Below are 18,745 nucleotides of genomic sequence, written 5' to 3' on the forward strand. Positions count from 1 at the left end.
CTTCACTGGTTTGGGCTAATGTCTTAAAAAAGCAAAGGGCTGCATCTAATATGAGTTACAAGCAAGTCTGCAACACCAAGCAGTGTAGTAGGTAATGTGTCCTTTTGCAGCAAATCACTAGATAAAAGTAAGTAAATTTGCTGCTTTGATCATGGGTGTTTCTTCTCTAACTGTTAACCTAATAAGTTCTGGTTATAATTCAATGTGAATATCAACATGTGGTTATGTGAGCTGACTGCCTTGTAAAGAGGGAGAAATGGTTTCAGTTTAGAAGTATTCTAGTTCACAAAATGAGGTTTGGAAGATGCTGAATCCTTGCCTGAGTGCATATTTCAGATCCTGTTAACAGCAAAACCTGCTGCTGTTAAACTATGAAATCAAAGGGGTTTGCTAGTCCTTTGTAAATCAGTGGCAAGAAAAACTGAAAGTGCAAAAAATTATTGTTAGTTTAAGCTGGATTTTCCAAAGCTGTGTCACACACACAGTTGCATTTAAATGAGTATGTTCTACACATGCAATTAAGTTGGTTGGGGTGCAACTAATGAAATACAAGAATTGCTTTTCACACATCCTCGTGAGCATTCAGACTTTAATATATTATTGTGCTTAAGGCATGGTCTTCAAATATGGGAGTGATGTTACTGCCTGTTAGTCTCAAACATAGGAAAGCATGATATTGCCATAAGATAAAGACATCTTAAATCAGATGTAATAAAAGAAAAGCTTTTTGATTAGCTATTATTTTAAATTATAAAGTGTAGCATATCACTGTTATAATAATAATATAAGTAATAATAAATAAGTAAGTAATAGTCATTCATTAAGCTGTCATGTGTCATTATTTTGGGGGGTTTGTGCTTTTTGATAAAATGTACCTTTTCAGTATTTTTTTTTCTGCCTTGATAATTTAGTGTATTTCCATCATTCTGAGTGATTGGCCTGGGAGTCACATTAAATTTATGCACTTGGTAGTAAGAAGGTGTGACATTTGAATCCTTTTGGAACAGAAGCTAGGTAGCAATAACAGTGAAACAAGCTGTATTATGATAGAAACGGACAATTTTGTAGAACTGGGGACAGTTACATTTTGGAAAAGACTACTAATATTTGACTGGAAGAGAATACAGCTTCCAATATGTCCAGGTGTGTCTGAGCTGGGGTATCAGCTGCTTGATGCTGACTGAGACAATGTAACAGAGAACATGGGCATTTACCACATGCATCAGTAGTAGACGAATCAAATAGAGGAATCAATTTATGTGGCAATGAATAAACATTTATATATGCCTTTATGGAGATAGAGAGATAGATATGCTTATAATTAAATGGGTTTTAATAATTATGTGGGGGACATCATGCTATACTGCATACTCAGACTGGGATTCCTACACTTTCTTGGGGATCATGGATAACTCCAGCCTAATAACAGCATGTCCAAGGAGAAAGAGCTGTTCTTGCAGGACAAATGAGACCTGCACCTTCCTCTATTCTGTGGTCCTGGGCTTCCCTCCTGCAGGGTGTAAGAGTGCTGAGGCAGAAAAGAGCTGTTGTATGAAAACCTGCACCTCACCCATGTTCTGTCTTTATGGGGGAGTCCAGATATTCTTGCTTTAAGTCTGTCTCTGAAAGCCACTCCCTTTTCTTTGGGGCAGAGATAGTAACAGCCAGTAACTAAAGGGAAACAGGGGAATCTGTACTCTTTGGGTGGGAGGGAAAAGTCATCTATAAAATGTTTCCATGGTAGTGGTTTTCTATCTCCCTTCCAGACCCTCAGAATATTAGTTTAGTAATACTTATTATCTGCTTCTACTTCTTCTTTCTCCAACTAATGTGCATTACAAATGTTCACTTATCCACCTGGGCTCAATGGAGCTTTATATACCATATGTACTTCTGTTAAAGTCTGAACCTATTTTTATATTACTTCAGGTTTTCAATTAACCTTGCTTCCACATATTTCACAGCATTAAAAGCAGTTTAGTGTTAAACAGAGCTCACATCTCCTCACACCTCCTCTCCTTCCCTCATAAGACATTAAAATGCAGCTTTTCTATACTGTATGAAACCTTGTGACAGCTGAGTTACATAACCAATTTGATATTGGATTTACATTATTTTGAAGAAATAACACCAGTAGTGGTTTTCCAGTGTTTCACTACACTGTTAGATACACTGCCAGATGTTGCTACACTGAGCTGCATTTCTTCTTAGTGAAGCATGATCATTTCAAGGTGGATAGATGCAGGGTTTTGATGTATGCATATACATCTAAAGAATTAAAAATTTATTATTACTATTTTGAAAAATTCTGTTAAGATCAATATGTTTACATGGAAATAGATAAAGAGTAGATTCATGAAGGAGAGGAAAAATTGTGAAAAATCTCATTCTAAAATGTTACATTTGGTGCTACTGGATTTCTGTTGTGTCATGGAAATAGTTTGCACAGATTAATGATGTGTAAATTAATGAGTATTTTAGGATAATCTATTCAGTCAAGTTAAAGTGTAAAATTAAGCATTGGGTTCCTGCAGAATTTTTAGGGCATTACCAGTTCAAGCATTAGTTTCTTATCTCTAAAGTTTTGTAAGTGTCAATGTTTGCTTGAGAATAATGTTCCTCTTGGTAAGGTCTTTCTCTATGTTGTACTGGATACCATCCACAGCAAGCTGGAGTTTTGACTACCATCACAGATCCTTGTGATTTACAATATAAGTTTCAGTTTTAGGGAATCCTCAATCATGTCCTCTCAGTTGATTGTTTCCCTCTAAATATGCATTTGGATGTCACTTTAAGATGTCTTTCTTAAAGATTTTCCATTTACATTTTTTGACCATTTTTCTCATTGTCACTCCTTTAGTCTCAACTCCTGACTTTACCAAAACTGTAAAATTTCATCTGAATCCTTAATATGAAAATATCTTGATTTAAAAAAAAAATCAATTCTCAGTGTCTTACAGTAGCTTACTTTCACTAAGCTTTCTGGTCCACTAGTACCACTATTATCCCCAAGTTCTCTTTGCTTCCCAGAATTTGCCTCATATTAATCATAGCATTAGCTTTCTCAGACGTTGTATCAGCCATTTGTTTGACAATATTTTGAGGGGCTCATTGCTACCTCTGCTCCAAACTCTGTGCTGAAAACCATCTTCATTGCCAGAAATGTGATATGCATCTTTCTAGCCTTGGAATGGCTTGACCATGAAAAGTATGGAAATTGAACCCACCTTCATGTCCTCACACTGAAATATGTCCCATGAATATGAAATATTTCATATGTTTTTCCTCAAAGTACAAATCATGGTATTTTTCTGAGATAAAAAGCGTAGTGGAACAAATATGCCCTTGGTGTCATGTCTGAATATAAACCAGGTATTCAGAGACCTTTTGTGGATCTGCAGTCATTTTTGAAGTGCTGGAACTTCATGGTATATTAAATACATCCACTTGTCAAGTTCTTACCAAGCTCTGTTCACCTGTGACAGACACATGGGAGTTTATTTGAATAAAGACCCACTTACTACTTGGTCTAGCAAAGGTGGAATATGACTAGCAACCTATTGTCTCTCCTCCCTTAGTCTCCTTGCCCAAAAACAAGTGATGTTCTTGAACTGATTGAGTTCAATTTCTGCCTTCTCTCTGAATCTCTCAAAGCCACCACGACCACTGTTCCTATAGATATTTCCTATAGATTTTTCCAGCAGAGGAACTCCGTGACCAAGCTGACTCCCTCTATGGCAGAGACACTTGTTTCACAGTTCTATCAGTTGCCTACCTACTGTAACTGAAATCTTCACCACAGCCTTAATCTCCTCGTCAGCACCTTTGACTCATTCTTCAAAGCCTCTTCTCCCACCACAAATTCTTTTTCTGAGGAGGATTTTGACAATTTTTTCTCTGTGAGAACTGATAAACAAATGATCTTCATAACTGCTCCCTTCATTGGCTGCTCTGTTTCTGAAACAGTCCTCTAGCCTGTCACAAGTTATGAAGTTTTCTAACTGCTGTCCTCTGCTCACCCTCTTTATGCTTTTCCCTGTCTGATCCCTTTTTTCCTTCAATCTGTCACTCTCTTCTTTCCCTTTGTAACAAATTTTCAAGCTTGCCTTAGCCTTTCACTTATTAAAAATATCCCAGTGTTTACCCAGCCTGTTCTGAGAGGCTCTCATCCTTGAATGCATGGAGCATGCTACAGTCATCTCCATCCAATTCCCACTCGTTGTAGTCAATGGGAACTGCTCAAACCAGTCTGTAGTAACTTTCTCCAGTCTAATCATAGTGGGTACTACACCTCTGACCCTGTGAATCAATCAGCTGTTTTAACTTCAGTAATCATACTGCAATGCTTTCCTTTTTTGGTTTCCATAGCACTCCTCTCTCCTCCATGTGCTCCTTGGTGAATTTGCTTTCTCACATCTCCAGTTGTAGAGGTTACAGGGAAGCCAAAGATTGCCTTACACAACTCAAATAATGATGTTAGAAAAGTAATTTTCTTAGTTTCTTCTCTTTTTTTGGCCATATTGTTTACTGACCATTATTCTCAGGTGATTCTCCCATTTTCTCAGCAGCTCATTTGTCCTTTCTCCACTCCATGTCGATTTCTTCAACTCTTGTTTTCAAGGCAGCACCTTTGTGCTTTTGCTGGAACACTTCAGATGCTTCTGGAAAGCTGGTTCTTCAGATTTCTCCTCAAAATGTGCCTTTACCAGGTTCCCTGAAGAAAGTCCTGCCTGTCATAATGGCTATAATATTCTTTTTTCCCCTCCCTCTTACTTCATACTGACCTATTGCCTTTTGTCCTCAATCCACTGCACAGATTCTGAGTGTTTCCACTGTGCATTTAGCAAGGGCTGATGCTGTGGAGTCCTGCTCCATGGCTAGAACTCAGAGGTGCTGTGGTAAAGGGCAGTGGAGGGAGCAGTAAAGGCCAGGAGCAGTTGAAGTCAGGGCTATATCCCTGCAGAATGGGCCTGGCACACTATTCTAACAGTTAATATTTTTGACAAAAGTACAGATATGGAAACTATGTCAATGTCCAGATGTGCATACAGAGAGCTGCCAAAACAGAGTAATATGCACTGTTACATGCTGGTTTCATATGTATGAAGAGATGCAAGTTCTTACCTTGGAAAAAGTGAAAAGTTGAATAAACTCTGGAATCAGCAGCTATGGTTCTGGGGTGCTTAACCATCTAAGTAATTCCCTCCAGCACCCTTTCATTGTAATCTCCCTCCAAAGATATTAAAAATACAGAAACCTTGGCCAGGTTGTGGTCAATCTAATTTCTAAAACATTTTCTGGATATTAAAAGCTAGGGCAATGCACTTTTATCTTTTAAATTGTGTTAAATATACTGAAAACTCCATGAAAGAATCTTTCATTGAAGATTATTGTATGAAGATTTGAAGATTAAAGTGTCTCGATTAAAGATTAATGTGAAATGCACTGGGATATTGTTTGATGTATAAGGAGCTATATAGTAAATTTATACATTTTTCAAAACTGCCTGAGGGAATTAGACACCCAGTTCCTTACATGTTTTTGAAAATCTCACTCTAAGGAATTTGTTGTTACATAGTGAAAATAATAATATTTTCATTGGGAGCTTGAGTCAAAGAAGAAAGGAGAGATGTGGAGACCCCTCTGTATTCATGTAGGGCTTGATAATGACTCCTTGCAGATTTTTTTTTTATTGTTTTGAATTTGCTCTGTCATTGTAGAAACAACTTGGATTTGAGCGTTATGAGATCATAAAACTGGTCTGATCCAAGAGCATTGCACCACCTGCCTATCTCTTGTTATCAATCCCATTTCTTCTTTGCTCTCACTTCAAGATAAAAGTTTTCTTCTTCTCCTAAACAGAAGTAATTTAAACCATGTATAACATAACTATACAAACATTGATGAATTAAATGTATACATGTACATATCTGTATTTACAGTAACATATGCAAATTTATGCAAAAATAATTATGTTATGCATGTTGGTTTTTTTAAAAATAACCCTTTTGCTGGAGTTTTTCTCCATCTATTTTTTTTTTTGGTCAGGAAAGAAAAATACTTTAATTAAACAAACCTTCCACATATGGTAGAAATTACAAGTTTTCTTGTTCCTGAAGTGGTGCAATACAAATAAGTTGTTAAATGCCAACTCTGAATGTTATTTTTCAGATGTTAAGAGAGATAGTCCTGTGCTAAAACTATTAGGAGGCAAATTTATTTGAACTTCAAAACCCCTTTGATCTGAAAGGAAAATGAACTGCATATGAGTTGTATGCTTCGTTACTTTAGGGTTGGCCAATTCTGTGCATTTTTGTTTGTTTGCTTTTTTCTGGGAGCGTCCTTCTATTGAAGTTTATTAAAAATAATGCTGCAATATACAATGTTATTTTTTCTGGTAAAATATGTTGGATTGCTTTCATGAAAGGACAGTTTTTCTTCAGAAAGTACCCTCTGAGAATCAGTATTCAGGTTCACAGGCACTTGAAAAGCCAATATGCAGGTGTGTTGGATTCAGAGCTATTGTAGTGGTCTTATCATTAAACCTGCAGCTGGCTTTTATAAAGCAAGGCTTTCACGGGTACTGGCTAAGTGTGATTAAAAATAATCATCTGTCTGATGAATATTTTCCTCTGACTTTTGGCAGGACCCATCTGAAGTTGTGCCAGAGTTTACAGGAACACTGATGCCAGCAATTTAAGGATCTTCACATTCGGTCTCAGTGGTAAGTTCTAAAAATGCCATAGAACTCCATGTTAGAATGTTATTCATATGGAATATTCTATTCCATGGTAGAATATTACTGGTATCTATTAGGTTACATTACAATTGAATCTGTGTGAAAAATGAAGCACTTCCCCTTGACCAATAAAACAATAGAGAGATAATAAGAACATATATTGATCTGTGAGAGATTGAGCTCAGGACACAAGTTCTGAGCAATTTTCCTCAGTCTAAAATCAAAAGAGCTTTTTTATTGTCCTCTCTACTAATGTAACTGCTCTCAGAAGGTTTGACATTGTCTATTTTGGAGAATGTAACCATTGGGCAGACTCCAAAGAAAAAGTAAAATGCACAAAAAGGAAAACCAGTGGCAGCTTCTTGCTGAAAACAAAGCAATAAGTTGTAAAATTACAAATTACATATCTCTTCTAATGCACTCTCTGTTGTAATTAATCTGATTCATCAAACCTTGAGTCAGATTTTCAAATACTGCTGTGGAGAAATTTGTAGGGAGACATAATCTATCTGCATCTTGAAGCACAGAAATCCTGCTGCAGAGATGGTTCCCCAGATTTTGTAAAAGAAAAGGAAGAAAGGGTAGCTGCATCCTACTGTACTTTTGTGTCATTTGGAATAGACCTTCTACAGCAGCTGGGTAGAGTGGAATAATTCTTTAACTGGAGCTCCAGTTGGTGCCTAAGTGCTCAGCTTTTTCAGGAAGAAATGCCTAATTTTAGATTATATTATTTGTGATAATATTGTTGGTCAAAATGATTCTCCCTGTTATGCCATATACCTCGTGGAGTGTTTTGGGCCCTGGTGAGATGGGAGGCGTGGGAAGTCACCCCACTCCATGTGACACTCCTACACACTGCAGCCACTCAGGGCCACTGCTGAGGCAGGGCCTGGCCAGCCCCTGGACTCACCTTGGCCAGTCGTGCTCGTGCTGACTTTAGGTCACTCTAATACAGATGTCAAGTACCAGCACTTCCAAGTCCTTACAGTTACAGGCTATTGAAGTATACATTTTTTGAATTAGATTACACTGCAAAAGCAAGAACTTTTCTGACACAGAAATATTCCTCAAGCATTGCCATTAACCAAATACTTCAATAAAATCACTGCTTCAGTTTAAAGATGAATTCAACAACAATAGCAATCCTATTCAGTCATGCTCTATTCATAAAAAAATGAGCGTAATGCTATGTTATCATGAATCCTCAAGACAGATTACATTTCATTATTGCTGGGTGACTTTTATAATGTGGGAATGTGATTCTAATAAAGGACAGTATCTCCCTCAGAGCATACTGTTCTAGCAATGTTCTTTATTAGAAATAAAAGAATACAGCATTCATATCAAGTTTCTTGATCACATAACCAGTGTGCAGAACAACAAATTATCAAGGCAGTTTTCTAAGGAAACAATATGATCCTAACAACACTATTCTTAACTTTTCAAATTGTTATTTGTCATTACTAAAATCTATAAGCACTGTGACTTAGAGCTGAAAGTCAATGCTGTTCTGACAGACAGAATTCATGAAAGCCAGAAGTGACTAGACTAAACTACTAGATCTTTTCCCCCTGAAAAAAATGCAAGACAGTAATGACCTATCACAGGAAAATAAGAGAGCTGCATTTGTTTTCTGTTAGCTGAGGCAAATGAAAATCCATTATAAGTCATCTGAATCCCAGCCCTGTGACAAAACTCCCTTTCACTTCAGCAAGAGCCGCTTGGGTAAGGGACATTTAAGGACTAAGAACTATAACTGAACCCAGTTCAGTCCTTTAGGATCTAGGAGAAAAATTTGGCAGACTAGAAAGACATAGAGGGGGAGAAAGAGAGGAACTTGCATGTTCATGTTATCAGTAAATACACAGCATATGCCTCAGAAGGAGCAAGGACCTTCAGGGCATACAGATGACCAACTCGCTTGTTGAACTCTTTTGGAGTTTAAAAATAGTTCAGTATTCTGTGCAATTAAAGGAAAGTGTGTATATGAACATCTCTTAAATTAGAAAAATTCCTTCTTCCTGCCTTTCTTTATTTGACCATCCCTTCACACTTCATTTCAGCCTTTATATGGGTTTTGTGTTCATAGTTTATTATATTTTCTTGAGGCAAGAAAGATTTTCAATCAAAAGTTGATGAATGTCCATATTAAATTGGATCCCTTTTTTAATTAAGTTCATCTAAATTTAATTTTGCAATTTTACTTCAGTAAACTCATCTGACTCCAGATGTTGAATGTGATTTTTCTATTCCTTCTCTCACATAAAAGATTTGTAAATCTATTTTTTGTAAAAGATTTATGACTTAGAGAGGTATTTCTGAACACTTTTGAGTGTTTTCAGCATATGTTTTAGGATTGGCTGGTACACATGACCAATTAGCATCCAAAAATACCACTCTGCACCTAGGCCTTCTTTCAGTAGAGTGTTACTTTTATTACTTGAATTTTAAACAAATAATCAGCTTTTTAAAAAGCATTACCAATGAATTTTAAATTATAAAGGGATATTTAGTTCTACAAATATTTCAAAAGTGAGTGAGTAGTCTTCAGAAGCTACAGAACTTCAAAAGAAAAAATGTAAGAATGACTCACTTTGATTAAAGGAAATTCCAAACAATCTGGAGGGGTGGGTTTAGTCCCTTTTCTCTCATTACAACTGTACTGGTAGATTGTTTGGAGCATGTTATTTGGACTTTGTAATCATGGGAAACATATACTGAAGTGCCTATTGGTCTTGAATATTTAAGATTTATTATTTTTTTAAGATTTACTCATTTCACTAACAAGAGAAAAGGCATTGCAGATTTAACTGTCACTGCATATTTTTCATATTCTGTCATGGCTTCTGGATCAGTGTGAATGGCTCTAATTTTAAAAATTGCTCCTTAAATCTGGACATATCTAATAACTTTGTATGTGACACATACAAGGCATTGTATCATGAAGGCTCTGCTTCTCATCAAAGAAACAAATACTCCAATTAAACTTTCAGATAATACTAAAAAGAGAATAGTCCAATTGTAAACAAAAGGGTGGTTGTATTCTTTTTTTTTTTTTCCCTTCAAAATGAAGTCATTTTCCGTGATATTTTTTCTGGTGTAAGCTTCTTCATATATTAATTTGAAATATTTATCCATGCAGTCAATAAATCCAGTTTTGAACATTTGTTCAAACTCAGTTCAAGGCTCGTGGGATGTGAACTGCTGGGGGTGTGATTGGCAGTGTGCTGCTCCAGGTTTGGAGGCTTCTTCAGAACGAGTGGAGTTCCCAGAACCAAGCTGCAGCAATGCTAATATGAATCAACTTCTCCAGTTTTTCCTTTCATATTCCTCCAAGCCTCCATAATAGTACTTGGCACTGACTAAAGGATTTGAGGAGGTGTTGTTATTGCTGTAGTCCGTGTGATAGGGAAGGGAAGGGGTGAGTGACCAGCTGGGAGATGTCAGTGGCAAGTCTGTAGAGCTGTGTCTCTAATGATTTTCCAAAGGAGTGGGGGCAGTCAGTTGCAGGGAGCTTCTCAGAGCAAGACCATAAACCCTGGAAATCTGGCTCTTCTTTTGTACTCAGATTGTGTCTTTCTGGTGAAAAAAATGACCTTCTAGTGCAAATCTCGCTTCTGTGAGTGTTAGACTTCAGCATCTTTCTCATAATGTGTTTTAATACCTTTCTATTAATTCATCTGTGCTTCCTAAAAGGACTTTTCTCCATCCATCAGTAGCAGGTCTGATTTGCTCGTTTTTGTATCAAGAGAAGGAAACATAACAATCCTCCATTGGGTGAAATGCTTCTGAGCTTGAAAGGCTTCATGTGTGAGTCTGGATGGGACCCAAAGAAGGAACCACTTAGAAATTACAAAATGACACATTTTATGTTATTGTTAAATTGTTGAGATTTTCTGTATATTTGCTGAGATTGTAACCATACAGGGTGTTTTCAAAGACACTACAGAGGGGGATGTTAAACCTCCATGGAGTTAAGAATTCCTAATGACTGCCTGCCAATACGGCTGAATCCCGCAGGGTAATGGGGGGAATGCCTACCATGTAAATATAAAGGGGGTTATTTAGGAGACCCAGTGAGCTGTGAATTATTGCCTAGGTTGTCACAAAAAAAAAAAGGAAAATGAGTTGTGAAGAGGAAAGAACGTGTACTGAGTTCTGAATAGCTTTGTAAGACTTTTTCTTAGATAGACAGGGGAACTTATACACACTCTGCAAAGAGATATCTGTTCTGTCAGATTGCAAATGCATCAGCCACCCAGATTACTGTGAAAAACCCATTAAAGAAACAAAACTGGGTTATTTTTATGCCTGAAAAATGCATGAATCAGAAGAAAATTATATTAGTTCAATAGTTGAATTTAAGGTCTTTGTGGATCTGGTTTCTGGTGAAGTCAGGGAGAGTGTTTCTACTGCATTTAGTAGAACCTGGCCTGGGCCCTTGGAGATTAAAGAGGTAAGAGCTGGATTGATAGCAGAGGTAGTAGGTGCCTCCCAAGCCTGGTTGTGTTGTGCATCATTAGCACAAAATAACTGAAATTATATATTTAGAAATACTTCTAAGAAAATTCACTTGATGTGCTGAAGCTCATAATCTGTATACACTGTGCGCTTGTATAATATTACATATATGCAAATATTTAATTTTTAATGGGAAGAATTTCATCTACATTTTGAAACTCATCTTTCTGTTCACTTCAAGCACTTTGTCACAATTGAGGCAGAAGAACCTATGGAAGTAAGAGCTAAACAGGACATTGTATTTGCTATCCAAAACTCATACAATCGCTGTACTTTTTGTTCCATTATATTGTAACAGGAACTTAATTACTCTCAGCATTGTATCTGTTTAAATGAAGCCCGTGGGTTTATAAGTATGGTGGCAGAAAGAGTATATTAAATGAAAGAAACTTATGTCAACTGTGTTAAGTTTTTGCAGCAACTTACTTTAAGCAGATCTGGATAGGAATAATGCTTTGGTTTTCAAAATTCAAACTTTAAAAAAAAATTTTTTAAATCCCACTTTCAGTAGAATAAATAAAATTTTATGCAAACAAAAACTGAATAAAAGAGAAAGGCTAAGACCACAGAATACTAAGGAAAGGGTATTTCTCAAGGAGTTGATCTTTTTCAAGAGAAAGGGGTTTGATATTTTACTGCTGAAAATGAACAGCTGAAATTAACAGGAAAACTAAATGTTTTTTTATCTACATTTGAAGGTGGAGTAGAATTCTTCAGATCTGTTAGTAATTGTTGTTAAGAGCTTTTCCTTCTGAGCTGAGCGGTTCTAAATTAAATTATTTGTTTTTCGATATGAATAAGATTCTCTTTTCAGTTAGCTTACATATAATGAACTTAAACACAGTTTTAGAATGAGATGAACCATGTCAGTGTATTTCCCAAGATGAGAAATGAATAGCTGATGAACTTCATTCTTCCAAGATAAAAAAGAATGTGTTACTTTAACATTTATTCCTGGTGATTCTCTTAAGTAGTTGTTCTCATTTTACATTCACCAACATACTGACACTTCTTTTGATTCTATTAGTAGTGAAATATCCCCAAATATCTTAAAGACTTTTCCAACAGAGATTTTGTCAACAGAACTGTTGGAGAACATTGAAATGTAATTAAAGGCAACAAATTAGGCCAGCCAGAAAAGAATATTTGGTTTTGAACACAACCAATGGTTTTGGAATGTGAAGTATGTATATATATATTTGAACCATTGCCTTATTTTTCCTTGGTTTCACCTGGCAAAGGTAAATGTGAAACTGTAGTCTGAAAGTAAACCCAGGCCCCAGGGAGGAGGGAGAGATTTTTGGTAGTAAGGCAGAGTGAGGTAGTGCAGAGAATTTGGCATTGAGCTGAGTTCTGTTTCCTCCAAATAGACTGTGAGATGACAGCCCAAACTCCATGAGAGATCTTGGAAGGGTCTGTAGGCAACTGTTTGGGTGCCTTCCACGAAGTGAGGGTTAGTCCTTTCTTGTTAAAAGAAATATAAAATAGGCTGTTTGGAAAAGAGTACAATATCAAGGCGGGTCACTAAGAACCTTACATGACACTGGTGCTTTGTGACTATGTGTTACATGTGCAGGTAAGATCACTTCAGAAACAATTCCCCTTTTTACCAAGGTCTGAGCTAATGGCTCATTGGATTTCCACATTTTGGAGTGATGGAAGGATACTGTATTCGCTAAAAATTGAGTCATTCTTTATTCATGAAAATTAACAGTACACGGTACAATCAACTTGTAATAAGTTTCTTTATTTTCTTTCTTACTAAATGTTCATGCAAACAATAAGTAGTAATTTAAAACAAACAAAAAACCCCAAAGAAACAAGCAAAAAAAACCCCACAAAAACCCTACTGGTCCTTCAATTGTATCTGTTACATGCTAGTGCAGAATTACTAATGAAAACATGTTTAGGTATAAATAAATCTTTTATCCTCATTATAACTCCACTGTGTTCTTACAGTGAAGTCATCCACACAGAGCTGATTATGGGTTGAAAGCCTCAATAGCCTCTTTTATTTATAATAAATATTGCATACTAATGTTAACAATGTCATTGTGCAGTGTCTCAATAGAGGATTATGACTTCATGTAATGTTAGCTTGATGTCTCTCCTCTCCTGTAATGGAGTCAATTTTCTTTACAGAGGAGATGAGAATCACTTATTCACAAATCTTGTAACAAATATTCTGTGTACGTACTGTGTTAACCCAATATTAAGGTGGCACAATAAAGCTCAAAGACAGGAAACACAGAGTTGAAGTTCTTAATTTTAATTTACCCCTGTTGTGTGCACTGATATGCACTTTAAAGTTAGAAGTCTCTATTTCCCCCCAAATATTTGAAATGTGAATTACTATATTTTTAGGTGTAATTCCACAAATAGGTGTTTGGAATATTCCTAAAATGTGTGTGACTGTAAATAACAGAATCATAAACCTGATTTTGTGGCACACAGCTCATGCAAAAAGAGGATGAGATCTATTTATATTAATGAGCAAAGAGTAAGGCAATCTTCCCTCAGCTACCGGAGACAAACAGCACGTTGGGGAATAAGGACCCATCTCAGGCAGCACTTAGGCACATGCTCAACCTCAATTATGGCATCAAGAGGACTTCAGAGAAATCTTAAACACTGTGAAGAAAAAGGAACTTACGCATTGGTATTAAAACTCATATAATAAAGCAAAATATTGAGTAAACGATAGCACAGTCCTTTGATGCATGTATAGAGATATTGTGTAATATTAACATAATACAATTGGATGCTTAGCTCCTGAATGCCTTCAAAATAATTTATCTGAATGCTCGTGAGGGAAGTTCAGGCTAAGATGAAAAGCATAAATCCACCTAACAGCTAACAAATAATTCACATTAGCTGAGGACATGGGCAGAATGCAGGATTTTATGATAACTAGAGGTCAGAATATTACAGGTCTTGTGAAAATAACAGCTCATATTAGTGCAAGTCTGAAACTTAACATAAACAATAAAATTAAACAACAGTTAGCCTAAAACAGAATTCAAGTAGAAACAAAATCCTTTTTAGTGGAATAGGACACCTCTGATAGGAAACAATTTCAGAACCAATTCTGTCATCCCAGTTGTTCACATCTGTACAAAAAATAGATGTCACACTGCATGGACCACTGCAAATACTGAAAATACAGAGATATTTCAAGCAGAGAAAAGAATGTTTGATATTTGAGAGATTATTTCTCACTTAAACTAAACTCATGCCTATCTTTTCATTAGACTATCACTTGTAGCTGCAGTATAGTCCTGCCTGGTTTGTCTGGAGATCTTGCAACATGTTGATATTTTTATCTATGTTACAAATATGTTTTTCAAGAGCTATTATTTCAATTACTTGTTTTAGGAACTGTTGACTAGACTGTCTTCTTTGCCAGTATAAATTTGGAGGTATTCCACCCATGTCAGACGTCAACTTCACATTTACAGCACTGTGTCTATAAAGGATTAAGCATTTACCCTCTGGCCTGTTTTTTAAGTTTAATTGCATGCTCATAACTTTGAGTTTTCTTTTATTTTCATATTAGTATGTACTAATTAGGAATAATTTTAAACTAAAGAATTGTGTGAATCGTGGTGAAATGAACAAAAGAGGCCATATGTACATGATACCCTGTGGCTGGAAGAGATGGTGGGCTCGTGTGTGCACAAACTAAATTGGTTGAGAATTACCTGATATTTTTGCCTGCAGTCAGGGAAGTGACAAGAGCACTGGACTGAAATGAGTCTTGAAAGGAGGGGAGCAGTGAACAGGCACAGTTTTCCAGCTCATTGACAAGGGAACATTTCAGGGGAGGTGTTAGATGCTTTTGGTGCTCTGGTAGCATGGAAGTGTTTACTGGTGGAATTCATAACCTCTGTGGTGTTAACTCAGATAAAAACAATGGACTTTTGAAAATTAACTCCAAAAAGATAGGTCTTTGACTTCATGCAGGGCTCTCTGCAGAATCCATGGAGTCCTAAACATTTGTATTACCTCTGATTCAATTTTGTGACCTTTTGCTTGAGTGGGTGCTGTTCAGCTGGTCAGTCCCAGCTGTGATCACACTTTCAGGGCTCTGCCCTCGCTGCAGGGGGGCTCAGGCACAACAGTCTTGGAGTTTTGGCATGGGGTAAATAACCAGACAAACGAGAGGCTCATCCATTTTCACAACATAAAAAAATTCCAGAGGGATTTTCCTTCAAACTTTATGAATACCTGCTGAATCGTGTAACAACCCAGTAAAAAAGCTGGAGGTTTTGAGAATTTAAGAATGAGTGAAAACGGGGATTTTTGTTGAGACCGTATATCCAGTTTATGGGATGCATTTCTTACTGGACTTCTACCAGCTCCCTCTGAGTGAGGGAGTTCCCCATTCCTGCAGGTTCCCTGTGGCCACGTTGTAGACATGCATGGAGGAGCCTCCATGAAAAGGCAGAGCTCTGGCCACTGCTGGAGGCCACTGAAGGATGGTCATTGTCTCCCCTCTCCCACCCAGGAGTGATGCTAGGCACACATTGCAGCCCCTGCAGTGAGAGCCACACATCAAAGGAGTCCTTGTAAACGATAATTGACTTCATGTTCAATTATATGCCCAAAAATTGCCTGAAAATCAATGTTCTAAAAAAACAAAACAAAAAAAAAACCACCCCGAAAAACTTTTTCAAATTTTGCTCTCACTATACTCATTACAAAAATCAAAAAAAAACCTGTCTCTTGAATTAATAAGCCTCTGCTTACATGAATAAAGGAGCAATATTTAGATTCCATTTCAACGTGTAGGAGAAATTTGGCAAATCTAATGTTTTCAAATCAATTTGGTATGTGTTATGAGAATAATGCCAGTGGAAAGGTTGCTTTATAATTTTTCTGCTTTAAAAATGTAAAGGAGAAAGAAGAAAGTTGGCTTTGATAAACAGAAAAACAGTGCTTTAAATAGCTAGAGCAGTGATAAGGCAAAGAGCTTCTAAATAAATGAGGCGTGAAAGGGGTTTTTTTTTTAACTCCAAATGAAAATTCTGTATTCATCAGAACAGCTTTAAATTTTGTGAAACAGGACAGCAATATATTTTATAGTTTTGAGCAAGGAAGCAGAGTCTTGCCATATTAGAATATGTACAACATCTCTGCAAAGACAAATAGCAATATCTAAAGCACTTACACCTTGACTATAGAAATTCTGTAAGATGGAAGTAATTTTGATTTTGCCAGAATAAAAGGACACTGGAATTTGGACTTGATAGAACTGTCAGCTGGGATGTTTGCCTTCCAGTTGTGTTTGATGTGACATTCGATTCATTTTGCCAAAATATTTTATGCCAAGTTTAATTGCTATTAAATCTTTTATATTGCAAAGATTTTTGTCAACAGACACACAAGGGTTGGGTTTTAAGTGGAGTTAATCATTGAACTCAGAGAAGGGAAACACTAGGGGAGTTCTCTTGTATAAACAAACCACCATGCAAGCTTCAGCCATTTCTATAATTATTACCCCGTTTTCAGAATAGTGTAGGTAAAATATCAAATCTGTCTCTCCCTCTGATTTCTATTCATATATGTCTTGTAAAACCTATCAGAAGAAACAGTTAATTAAAATAGAAAAAGCCATGTGTTTGCTACAGCTGCTGGTGTATTGAGTCTTTTGAAGTTTGCTTTAAGCAATTATATCTGAGCTCTTCTTTTGGAAGCCTAAGAAATAACATAGAAATTTCTAAGATATTTTTGTTTTCTGACTATTTCAATTTTTTGTGAATACTATATAACATTATAATGAGAGATTAAATATTAATTCATGTAGCCTTTGAAAAACAAATTTTAAAAGGAAAAAGAATTTCCATAGAAAAAAGTGGTGTCCTGCCTTTTTCCCCGTAGCCTCCAGCATGTCCAAAACAGTGACTTTTTAAAATAGTATTTTTAATTGGTGTTTGTTGTTTCATTTTACTATTTGATTTGCATTTGCAAATGTGGGCATCTCTTAAATGGTAAATATATATATTGCATCTCTTCAAAGGTAAATATATATTGTAGAGGTGTGGTTCAGTGTTTTTGTTATTACTGTGCACTCAGGAGTATGTAATCCCTGAGCACAGATTAGCCTTGTAGTGGGAGCTCCTGATATTTGCAGCCATTTGGCAAGTGATCCCTTCCCATACTAGAGAGAAGTGAGGGCAAAGCTGCACATGGGTTGTCCTGTATAATGTTTAGCAGATTTTCCTGTGGTATTACTGAAACTCTAGCTTATAATTCTTAAAGCAAGATCTACGCCCCATCACCAAAAGCAGTGAGGTGTGGTAGTCAGCTGTGGTTGGGATGTGGGAGAGAAAATCTGTGGCCCAATCCAAGATAAGAAATAGATCATAGCCTGACAGGAGGGCAGCTCTTGCGACCTAATGAAGCTACAGTTCCTAATGAGCTTGTCCTCCTGAACCACTGAGGATAATGGATCTATGCAATTCTGGAGTCCTTTCCCCATTGCACAGAGCCCAGGCCCAACTGGGAGGCACTATGACATTTAAGGATGACTGCCATTTTCCATTGCTGACACTTCAGTTAAAATGATTTGTCCTTGTGTTTCTTATTTTCCATAGTAATCACTGCCATAACTCTGTGTCCAGTGGCGTTTGACTGTGAAAGTGACACCCACACCAGGGAATATGTCTGAGAAAAGAGCAGACAACATGGCAACTCTTGCTGAACTAGCATCATCCCTAGTGGATCTCTAGCCCTCTACCCCAAACATGGACAAAAACTGATAGCATGGACCAAAAATGCAACCTGCTCAGGCCCTGCAGCTCACCAGGGCACTGCTGGTGTGGATTTGATATGAATAAATTCTTAGGTAGTGGTCCTGTCTTCCTTAATACCTGTCTGATCAGGAGTGCCAGGTGGGGTCTCAGGTATCCTTTAGGACCTGGTAGGGTACAACAGCACGTGCTGCTCTTCATTGCCTTTCTTTGGGTAGGCTGATAGTTCCTTCATACAATTGGCTTGGCAGCACAGCACAAAAATCACAGTATGGAGGCCACAGGTCTTACAGGAGCTGCTCCTTGGATGCTACGTAAGAGTTTTACAGGAACTCTAATCTGGCAGCACCCAAAAATATTTATTTTCACCAGTACTCACTTTGGCTGCTGCTGTTCCTGCTGTGACTATAACCAGCACCAAAGCCTGACAGGGCCTGCACCTGCCAGCTCACCATGCAGCAGAGATGAAGGTCAGGCAAGGAATAACCCCAGTAAGACATTGTTTAAAAAATTTCTGTGCCACTTGTGCAGCTCCCTGGATATGACAGACAAGACTTAACAGTGACTCTTCAAAAAAAAAAAAAAATACAATTCCATTTCATGTTATTTTAAGGAAGATTATGAGACTACCTTAAACTTTTGAAGTGTCTATAAAAGATAATACATAACAGCTCTCTGAGCTGTTTTAAGCCTTTTAAAATTTTTATTAATCACACAGATTTCAGTAACAAAC

General features: G+C 36.9%; 1 protein-coding gene across 1 annotated transcript in view; it reads left to right on the forward strand.

Annotated features, from left to right (window-relative positions):
* SEMA6D (semaphorin 6D) overlaps positions 1–18,745 on the forward strand; it is a 206,700-nt gene that overhangs the window by 70,750 nt on the left and 117,205 nt on the right. The window contains exon 2 of the mRNA XM_021537470.2: positions 6,647–6,724. The gene's annotated coding sequence lies outside the window, so the exon portion shown is untranslated. The remainder of the gene's footprint in view (positions 1–6,646; positions 6,725–18,745) is intronic.

This window comes from Lonchura striata, chromosome 11, assembly GCF_046129695.1.
Source record: "Lonchura striata isolate bLonStr1 chromosome 11, bLonStr1.mat, whole genome shotgun sequence".
Lineage (NCBI taxonomy): Eukaryota > Metazoa > Chordata > Aves > Passeriformes > Estrildidae > Lonchura > Lonchura striata.